The sequence below is a fragment of the Helianthus annuus genome, chromosome 13 (genome assembly GCF_002127325.2).
Source record: "Helianthus annuus cultivar XRQ/B chromosome 13, HanXRQr2.0-SUNRISE, whole genome shotgun sequence".
NCBI classification, from domain to species: Eukaryota; Viridiplantae; Streptophyta; class Magnoliopsida; order Asterales; family Asteraceae; genus Helianthus; species Helianthus annuus.
The window spans coordinates 128314727-128324672 of record NC_035445.2 but is presented as its reverse complement, the minus strand read 5'-3'; the positions used below and the strand labels follow the sequence as shown (position 1 = coordinate 128324672).

Sequence of the window (9946 nt, the reverse complement as noted above, 5' to 3'; positions counted from 1 at the left end):
AGAGATGATATTGGACCCAAGGTATAAAATGTATGCTGTAGTGGATCGTCCCCAATCATTGATACCACCCCAATCTGAGTCCAAGAAGGCTTGTAAGGTAAGGTTGGTATTGCGCTTCAAAAACAACCCGTGATGTACCGTTCCTTTCAAATATCGGAGTACCCGTTTGAGAGCTTGCCAGTGTGATTATTTGGGTGAATGCATGAATTGAGATACTTTATTGATGGCAAAGGAGATGTCTGGACGGGTGAAGGCTAGGTACTGCAGAGTACCTACCAGTTTTCTGTAGGGTGTGGGATCGACTAGAGGAGAGGAATCATTAGAGGAAAGCGGGTCAGAAACGCTTAAAGGAGTGAGAACCTCTTTTGCACCATCCATTTTAAAGGTGGTGAGGACATCTTGAATGTGGCGATGTTGAGAAAGAAATAGACCATTGGGCGTAGGAATGACTTCGATTCCTAGGACGTGATGGAGAGGGCCTAAGTCTTTGATAGAGAATTGTTTGCTTAGGGCTTGAACAAAGGAATCCATGAAGGGATTATGATTTCCCGTATGAACAATGTCATCGACGTACACAAGGAGATAGCAAGTGATATTATTGAGGTTGTAGACAAAGAGAGAGGGATCAGAAAGACATTTTTTTAAAACCAAAGCTAATGAGAAATTTGGTTAGTTCAATGTACCAAGCATGCGGTGCTTGCATAAGGCCGTAGAGATATTTTTTGAGTTTGCAAATGTGTAACGCCCCAAAATTCAAATTATCTAGTTGTTAATATGTTATTACGTTTAAAAGAAGGAGATGCAATAACTAGGTTATCAAACCAAGTTAAATGCTTGGTTTAAACAAATAAGAATAGGAATTGGGTAAATTATGAACAATGGTAAACATGAGGGGTTGATATGGACAAAAGGAAAAGATAGAATATAAAAAAAAAGTAATGATAACCCTTAAACCACACACCTGGGCGTGTGTTCGATCAGAAGAAGAGAAAGAAAGGGGTCAAACACTAGAACACCAAAATCTATCAAATTGAAAGGGGAATTGAAGCCTAGTTGAATGCATGAACTAAGAATGGTGATCATCTAAGCATACCCAACATCAAGTAAGTCGAAATTTGCAATTTTGTGATGTTTGATTTTGTGGGTCTAGTATAATTCGGGTATGTAATGCAGAAATTTGGTATGAGTAATGGTTGCTAGGGTTGTCAAAACATCAAGAGATGTTAAATTTTGAATATGAGCATGGATTAGGCAAAACCCACTTAATCTAGTAGTTTGGTGATCTTGTAGTTCCATAGATTGAATATTATGATGATGAATGTATGAGTACTAGTAAAATTGATGAACTCCTAGGGTTTTACTATGAATGAATTATGTGATTTTGATTGATAAAAGTTGTGAAGACTACTAGAGAAGTTATGCATAAAACACTTGTACTTAGTGCTAAGGTTGTTATATGCACACCAAGTGTTCGATTAAATGCTTGAATGGTTAATTTTATAAATTTTGAATGAATTAGGAAGTCTTGTGTTGTATGTGGAAATTATGGAATTGATCTTTTGTAAAAAGTGTTATGGAATGCAAACTATATGTGAATGCAATAGTTATGTAAGTGAATGGCATAGTTTAAATGAGAGTGGATTATGTATAGGATTGAAGTTAAAAAGGTAAAAGTCGTATGCGAGAAACTATTGCATTATGAACTTGCTAGTTGATGTGTTATGTTCGGTAGTAATAAAGTATGATGATACATATCCCTTATATGCGTTAATAAGCTAACGAAAGTCAAATATTGCATGATTTGAAAGCCGAATGAACGAATGTTTGTAAGCTAACCGTGTTACAATTATGATGACATGTATGGATAGGAGTCATGTCAATAGAGGCACAAATATGGAAGCGCTACGGGTCGAAGGTAAACACGGAAGCTATGTGTAAATTCGGATGCACGAGGTAAGTAAACTCCCCGACTCCTTCCTTAGTAGTAAAAGAGGTTATTTGTATGATAAATGTTAGCAATTATGCAAGATGCTTTATTGACATTGGTAACAAGTAAGGAGCATTACGGACGTGATTTCTGAATCACTTCCTACACCATTTTAGGAAGGCTATATGCGAGTCACTTAAGTATGGTAATCTAAGTTTATTTAGGATTCGGTTATTGGAGGTTATGGTATTCGCTAAGAAGACCGAACGGGTTAAAATAAGAGTATATTAGTGTAGTTTTTATGCATATAAAGATGTGAAAACAATGCAGAATTGTGCAGTAATTTGCTAGAATATTGGTGTAGTTTGTATGCATATCAAGTTGTCAAAATAGCGCGGAATTGTGCTGTTAATTGTTGTTAAAATAGTGCAGTTTTTATGCATTTTGAGCTGCCAAAATAGTGCAGAATTTTCATGTTAATGGTTATTAAAATAGTGCAGTTTTTATGCATTTTGAGCTGCCAAAATAGTGCAGAATTTTCATGTTAATGGTTGTTAAAATAGTGCAGTTTTTATGCATTTTGAGCTGCCAAAATAGTGCAGAATTTTCATGTTAATGGTTGTTAAAATAGTGCAGTTTTTATGCATTTTGAGCTGCCAAAATAGTGCAGAATTTTCATGTTAGTGGTTGTTAAAATAGTGCAGTTTTTATGCAAATTGAGCTGCTAAAATAGTGCAGAATTGTCATGTTTATTGTTGTTAAAATAGTGCAGTTTTTATACATTTTGAGCTGCCAAAATAGTGCAGAATTGTACTGTGTATTGCTATTAAAATAGTGCAGTTTTTATGCGTATCGAGCTATTAAAATAGTGTAGAATTGTGCAGTTTATAATGTATGTACGTGGTCTATTTGTATGGAAGCTTGTAATCAGCATACCTTAGTAAACCTTGGGATGATTTAAGTGATTTATAAGGGTTGTACGTTTGTACGTGGGTACGTAATCACGTGTGGAAGTTCACGTCTATGAATACATGTGTGTTTGTGCCTGCGTTTGAAGTAGGATTCATTGCTTATGAGCGAACGGAACTTGGGTATGTGTTCGTACAACTTAAATAAGTGGAAGCGTTAAGTTACTAAACCGTTGACTTGAGTATGAAGAGGTGATTGCAGGTACTCTATTAATGTCTTTACCAAGGTTAAGGAATTGAAGTGCACGAATGTACATGGAAAGCATATTCGTAAGGATCAGTATGGGAAGAAGGAACGCTGACTGGTTATTGATCATGTGTGTTTTGTTTAGGAATGATGTCATTAAATCTAACCGATGCACATGTATGTGGTGAATGCAGGTTGCGTGGATTTAGCATCATTGTGAAGGATAGAAAGATTGAAGATCGAGTCAAGAGCAATGGATTGTACGGGAAGGATCGGTCACATAGTTTAACAAATGTAGGTCCGAAGTATTAATGTAATGGAACGTGGTAAATCCTTTTTAATGAGTGTATGACATTTGGTATTCGAACTTTCCTGTAAGTACCATGTCTATTAAAGAACGAGATTTTGGGTTCATATTTTCCGCTGTGTTGTATTTTTAAGTTATTACAAGTTAGTCTTACAGGGAATTGTTCATAATAAGAACGGGTCATGCCCGGTTTTTTGTTAAATTATAGTATGATAATATCTCATTTAGGAAGGTATAAAGGTGGGCGTAACAAGTTGGTATCAGAGCCCTGGTTTGAGAGAAATCAAGTATGAGAAGGTAGTACTTTAACTCAAACCTGTGTGCTCGTGTGACAAGGAACCCGTACAATCTAGGACTCGATCAAGATCTAAGGGCAGAAGCGAATGTAAGTATGTATTTATGCATGTGAATGAAGAAACTAACGGTTTTGTATATGCAAGGTAAGCATAAGTGATTGAAGGGGAGGGTCCGTGAATGCAGAATAGGATGAATGCTAAGGCGGGCAAAGATGCAAATAGGCAAATTAACCCCAGGTACACGCTACTAATATGTATGGGTGCCGATGTTAAAAGAAAAAGGAAGAGATTTCCTTGGGAGGGTAATTATTAAACGAAAGACAACGATGTGGTCTTGGGGAAGTTTTAGAAATATGCACGAAACTGAAACCCATTTCTTGGACATAAGGCGATGATTACACGAAGGCACGAAACTAGTACGTGGATTGCGCACCTGGCCAGTACGCAAGAAGCATATGACGTTCGTGAGACCGTGGTAATTATCGCAGGTATGTCTGGTAGAACTGGGTAGCAGGTGGGCGTGCAGGTGGAATGGGTAATAAGACTCTCGGGAAACTGAGGATACTACGTAAGAGTAAAAAGTATAAGTGATGAGAATGAAGAATGTTGAATCCGTAAAAAAAAGAGTACGGATCAACGAGACATGAATGCAAAGTTTGAATCCGCGAGACGGATTCAAGGAATGAAAGATATGAATGATGCAAATCCCTTGCGGATTTGGTTATGCTAAAGAAGGTTATGATAAGCTATGCAAGTCGACTGGTTCAAGTTGAACAAGTCGAGTAAGGATAAGGTACCATCCGTTTAGAACGGGTGGTCATGAATGCAATAACAAATGTATGAAGTTCAACCCGTTATACGGATAGAACGAAAGATTTATGTTGAAAGCAATTAACCCGATGTTACCGGGTCGTAAGTGGTATGCTTGAATCTCATTATGAGAGTATATGCCATTACCCATTTAATTGGGTAATCGAATGCGTAAAAGAAATGAAAGTATATAAGCGAATGGAACTAAAATGTTGGTATTGTAAGCGAAATAAATATTATGACTAACCTTTAAAACGGGAAGGGTAAGTGTTTGCAAGAAAACACTGGAACAGTGAAGCTATGAGATCGTAAGCATGTTTGAATTGAAAAGGAGTACAAACGTGTACTTCGATACGCATGTAGATAATAAGAAATAAGTGGTAGTTGACCTTGAAAAGTCAAACTGCAGAAGCTGAGAAATAATTTAGTTTCAAACTAAGGGAGTGCTAGAGAAGAAAGGAAATGTGTAGTGTAGTACACCAAATGAGTTAAAGAATTACGAAATAATGATTATGTATTTACCCGTCAAGAATGGGTCAAACAATGAGAATGATATATTAAGAAATGGTCATGTATTGACCCGTTGTGAATAGGTCTAACACATTAGTGCTTTAAAAAGAATCTTGAAAGTAGTAATATGTAAACAAGGAGAAGTAATAAACATCATGTTTAAATGAATTTGAATGAAATGTGATAATCCCCAATCTTATAATGAGTATGGCAGATATCATAGTGTGATAAACCTATCAAGGTCAATGAAAGAATGTTCATAAGCGAAAGCTCGTCACACAGATGAACGAGGTCAATACGAAACATGGTATGGATGGTGACGAAGAGGACCGACTCGTTGTTGCATGTTCAAGTACTGCACCAAGGTAGTAAGGTTAGAAAATTATTTAATACATGAATGTACGATGCTCGAATCTCTCAAACCTACGCTCTCGTGAAAGTGTGTTCGTTTCTAAGCGCCACGCAAGTAAGTGATTTAAGGATTTCGAGCTATGCTTTTAGATGAAAACGGAAATGGGTTATGGATAAATTACTATTATAACATGGGTTGGGACGTTATGGGATGTTATGGAAGGTTTCGTGACTGCCCGAGACCATTTCAGGTTGGAAAAAGGACCCGGGAACAAAAATTTTGGTCAAACAGCGTCTGCACACCAGAGAGCCCGTCGGCGACGGCCTTTATGCCGTCGGCGACAACACCCCTCCACCCGACGCGCTAACTGTCTGTCTACGGGCAATGTTCAGCGACGGGACCTTCCCGAGCCCGTCGGCGACGGGACCCCCTTATCTGCTTATGCTGAAATTGTTTGTTTATTAGGCTAAGGTCCTTAATTCAGTTCTAGCATTCATTAAACACTAGGAACACCCCAAGTTGATTATGAAGCTAAGAAATTCAAGACAACTATCATGTTTTAATGATGAATGTGTGGGAAGTTATGTATGCGAACGAATGAAATAAGTAACACATCTAGAATATTTGTAAGGAAAGATTGGATGAGTTTATGAAAATTTTACGCAATCACTGAAAAAGTACCTCCATATGAATAGGTACGATATGTTTAATGTGTACGAGTGAACGAGATTGTATGCGGAAATGAATAAATTAATGATGACTAGGGATGGGTTTTCGCAAGGAAATTTAAAATCTTGATAAGTATAAATAATATGTCAGGATGCTAGTTTCAAATTACGGACTATGGGATGTGTGATTAGCCAATTCCTCACAACATACTTATGTAAGTCGTCCAATGTAACTTGAATGAGTGGACGAACGAAGAATAAGACTAGACGGATTGTAGAAGAAAAGAAAGAGGTTTCGGGACGAAACCTTCTTTAAGGGGGGTAGATTTGTAACGCCCTAAAATTCAAATTATCTAGTTGTTAATATGTTATCACGTTTAAAAGAAGGAGATGCAATAACTAGGTTATCAAACCAAGTTAAATGCTTGGTTTAAACAAATAAGAATAGGAATTGGGTAAATTATGAACAATGGTAAACATGAGGGGTTGATATGGACAAAAGGAAAAGATAGAATATAAAAAAAAAGTAATGATATCCCTTAAACCACACACCTGGGCGTGTGTTCGATCAGAAGAAGAGAAAGAAAAGGGTCAAACCCTAGAACACCAAAATCTATCAAATTGAAAGGGGAATTGAAGCCTAGTTGAATGCATGAACTAAGAATGGTGATCATCTAAGCATACCCAACATCAAGTAAGTCGAAATTTGCAATTTTGTGATGTTTGATTTTGTGGGTCTAGTATAATTCGGGTATGTAATGCAGAAATTTGGTATGAGTAATGGTTGCTAGGGTTGTCAAAACATCAAGAGATGTTAAATTTTGAATATGAGTATGGATTAGGCAAAACCCACTTAATCTAGTAGTTTGGTGATCTTGTAGTTCCATAGATTGAATATTATGATGATGAATGTATGAGTACTAGTAAAATTGATGAACTCCTAGGGTTTTACTATGAATGAATTATGTGATTTTGATTGATAAAAGTTGTGAAGACTACTAGAGAAGTTATGCATAAAACACTTGTACTTAGTGCTAAGGTTGTTATATGCACACCAAGTGTTCGATTAAATGCTTGAATGGTTAATTTTATAAATTTTGAATGAATTAGGAAGTCTTGTGTTGTATGTGGAAATTATGGAATTGATCTTTTGTAAAAAGTGTTATGGAATGCAAACTATATGTGAATGCAATAGTTATGTAAGTGAATGGCATAGTTTAAATGAGAGTGGATTATGTATAGGATTGAAGTTAAAAAGGTAAAAGTCGTATGCGAGAAACTATTGCATTATGAACTTGCTAGTTGATGTGTTATGTTCGGTAGTAATAAAGTATGATGATACATATCCCTTATATGCGTTAATAAGCTAACGAAAGTCAAATATTGCATGATTTGAAAGCCGAATGAACGAATTTTTGTAAGCTAACCGTGTTACAATTATGATGACATGTATGGATAGGAGTCATGTCAATAGAGGCACAAATATGGAAGCGCTACGGGTCGAAGGTAAACACGGAAGCTATGTGTAAATTCGGATGCACGAGGTAAGTAAACTCCCCGACTCCTTCCTTAGTAGTAAAAGAGGTTATTTGTATGATAAATGTTAGCAATTATGCAAGATGCTTTATTGACATTCGTAACAAGTAAGGAGCATTAAGGACGTGATTTCTGAATCACTTCCTACACCATTTTAGGAAGGCTATATGCGAGTCACTTAAGTATGGTAATCTAAGTTTATTTAGGATTCGGTTATTGGAGGTGATGGTATTCGCTAAGAAGACCGAACGGGTTAAAATAAGAGTATATTAGTGTAGTTTTTATGCATATAAAGATGTGAAAACAATGCAGAATTGTGCAGTAATTTGCTAGAATATTGGTGTAGTTTGTATGCATATCAAGTTGTCAAAATAGCGCGGAATTGTGCTGTTAATTGTTATTAAAATAGTGCAGTTTTTATGCATTTTGAGCTGCCAAAATAGTGCAGAATTTTCATGTTAATGGTTGTTAAAATAGTGCAGTGTTTACGCATTTTGAGCTGCCAAAATAGTGCAGAATTTTCATGTTAATGGTTGTTAAAATAGTGCAGTTTTTATGCATTTTGAGCTGCCAAAATAGTGCAGAATTTTCATATTAATGGTTGTTAAAATAGTGCAGTTTTTATGCATTTTGAGCTGCCAAAATAGTGCAGAATTTTCATGTTAATGGTTGTTAAAATAGTGCAGTTTTTATGCAAATTGAGCTGCCAAAATAGTGCAGAATTGTCATGTTTATTGTTGTTAAAATAGTGCAGTTTTTATACATTTTGAGCTGCCAAAATAGTGCAGAATTGTACTGTGTATTGCTATTAAAATAGTGCAGTTTTTATGCGTATCGAGCTGTTAAAATAGTGTAGAATTGTGCAGTTTATAATGTATGTACGTGGTCTATTTGTATGGAAGCTTGTAATCAGCATACCTTAGTAAACCTTGGGATGATTTAAGTGATTTATAAGGGTTGTAAGTTTGTACGTGGGTACGTAATCACGTGTGGAAGTTCACGTCTATGAATACATGTGTGTTTGTGCTTGCGTTTGAAGTAGGATTCATTGCTTATGAGCGAACGGAACTTGGGTATGTGTTCGTACAACTTAAATAAGTGGAAGCGTTAAGTTACTAAACCGTTGACTTGAGTATGAAGAGGTGATTGCAGGTACTCTATTAATGTCTTTACCAAGGTTAAGGAATTGAAGTGCACGAATGTACATGGAAAGCATATTCGTAAGGATCAGTATGGGAAGAAGGAACGCTGACTGGTTATTGATCATGTGTGTTTAGTTTAGGAATGATGTCATTAAATCTAACCGATGCACACGTATGTGGTGAATGCAGGTTGCGTGGATTTAGCATCATTGTGAAGGATAGAAAGATTGAAGATCAAGTCAAGAGCAAAGGATTGTACGGGAAGGATCGGTCACATAGTTTAACAAATGTAGGTCCGAAGTATTAATGTAATGGAACGTGGTAAATCCTTTTTAATGAGTGTATGACATTTGGTATTCGAACTTTCCTGTAAGTACTATGTCTATTAAAGAACGAAATTTTGGGGTCATATTTTCCGTTGTGTTGTATTTTTAAGTTATTACGACTTAGTCTTACAGGGAATTGTTCATAATAAGAACGGGTCATGCCCGATTTTTGTTAAATTTTAGTATGATAATATCTCATTTAGGGAGGTATAAAGGTGGGCGTAACAAAATGTGACGAGGGAATTCTGAATTTGTGAATCCGGGAGGTTGTATCATAAAAACATCTTCATGAAGGGTCCCATGAAGAAACGCATTGTTTGCATCTAGTTGACGTAAAGGCCACCCTTTTGAAAGGGCAATGGAGAGAACGGTGCAAATGGTAACGGGTTTTGTAACAGGGCTAAATGTTTCATGATAGTCTTTTCCATATTGTTGGTGAAACCCTTTAGCAATAAGACGTGCTTTGTATTTGTCAATTGTGCTGTCGGGTTTGCGTCTGATTCGGAATACCCATTTGCAACCAATAGGAGTTTGGGTTGTGTGAGGTACAAGTTCCCATGTGTTGTTATGGATGAGAGCATTGTACTCCAGATCCATGGTGTGGCGCCAATCCGGATCTTTCAAGGCTTGAGTATAAGTGGATGGTTCAAGAGATACGGGTAGAGGATGAATGGTGGTGGAGTTAACGAAACTTGAGTTGTAGTATTTTGAATTGGGTTTGGGTTGTCTGCGAGTTCGTGGAGGATGGTTGTGGGTAGAGTCCATAGGGGAACCGGGTTGGTTTGTTTGGGATTCGGGTGAGATGGGTGTAAGAGATGGGTTGGAGCCGGTTGGTGGAGTGGCCGGTTCATCAGGCTGAGGTAGTGGGCCGTTGTGTGGATCAGCGGCGTCAGTGGGTAATGAGTCGTTTGGAGATA

At 37.0% G+C, this 9946-nt stretch overlaps 1 long non-coding RNA gene across 7 annotated transcripts; it reads left to right on the top strand.

Annotated features, from left to right (window-relative positions):
- Nucleotides 1-955: 955 nt before the first annotated feature.
- Nucleotides 956-9114, top strand: LOC110899262. Of its 7 annotated transcripts, none has more exons than XR_004877629.1 (4): nucleotides 956-1103; nucleotides 1869-6719; nucleotides 7485-7569; nucleotides 8714-9114. It is a non-coding gene; the product is annotated as an uncharacterized LOC110899262 (long non-coding RNA). The 7 variants fall into 7 exon arrangements; XR_004877628.1 differs by having other exon boundaries at nucleotides 7485-8634; XR_004877626.1 differs by having other exon boundaries at nucleotides 7485-8816; nucleotides 8893-9114.
- Nucleotides 9115-9946: the final 832 nt, after the last annotated feature.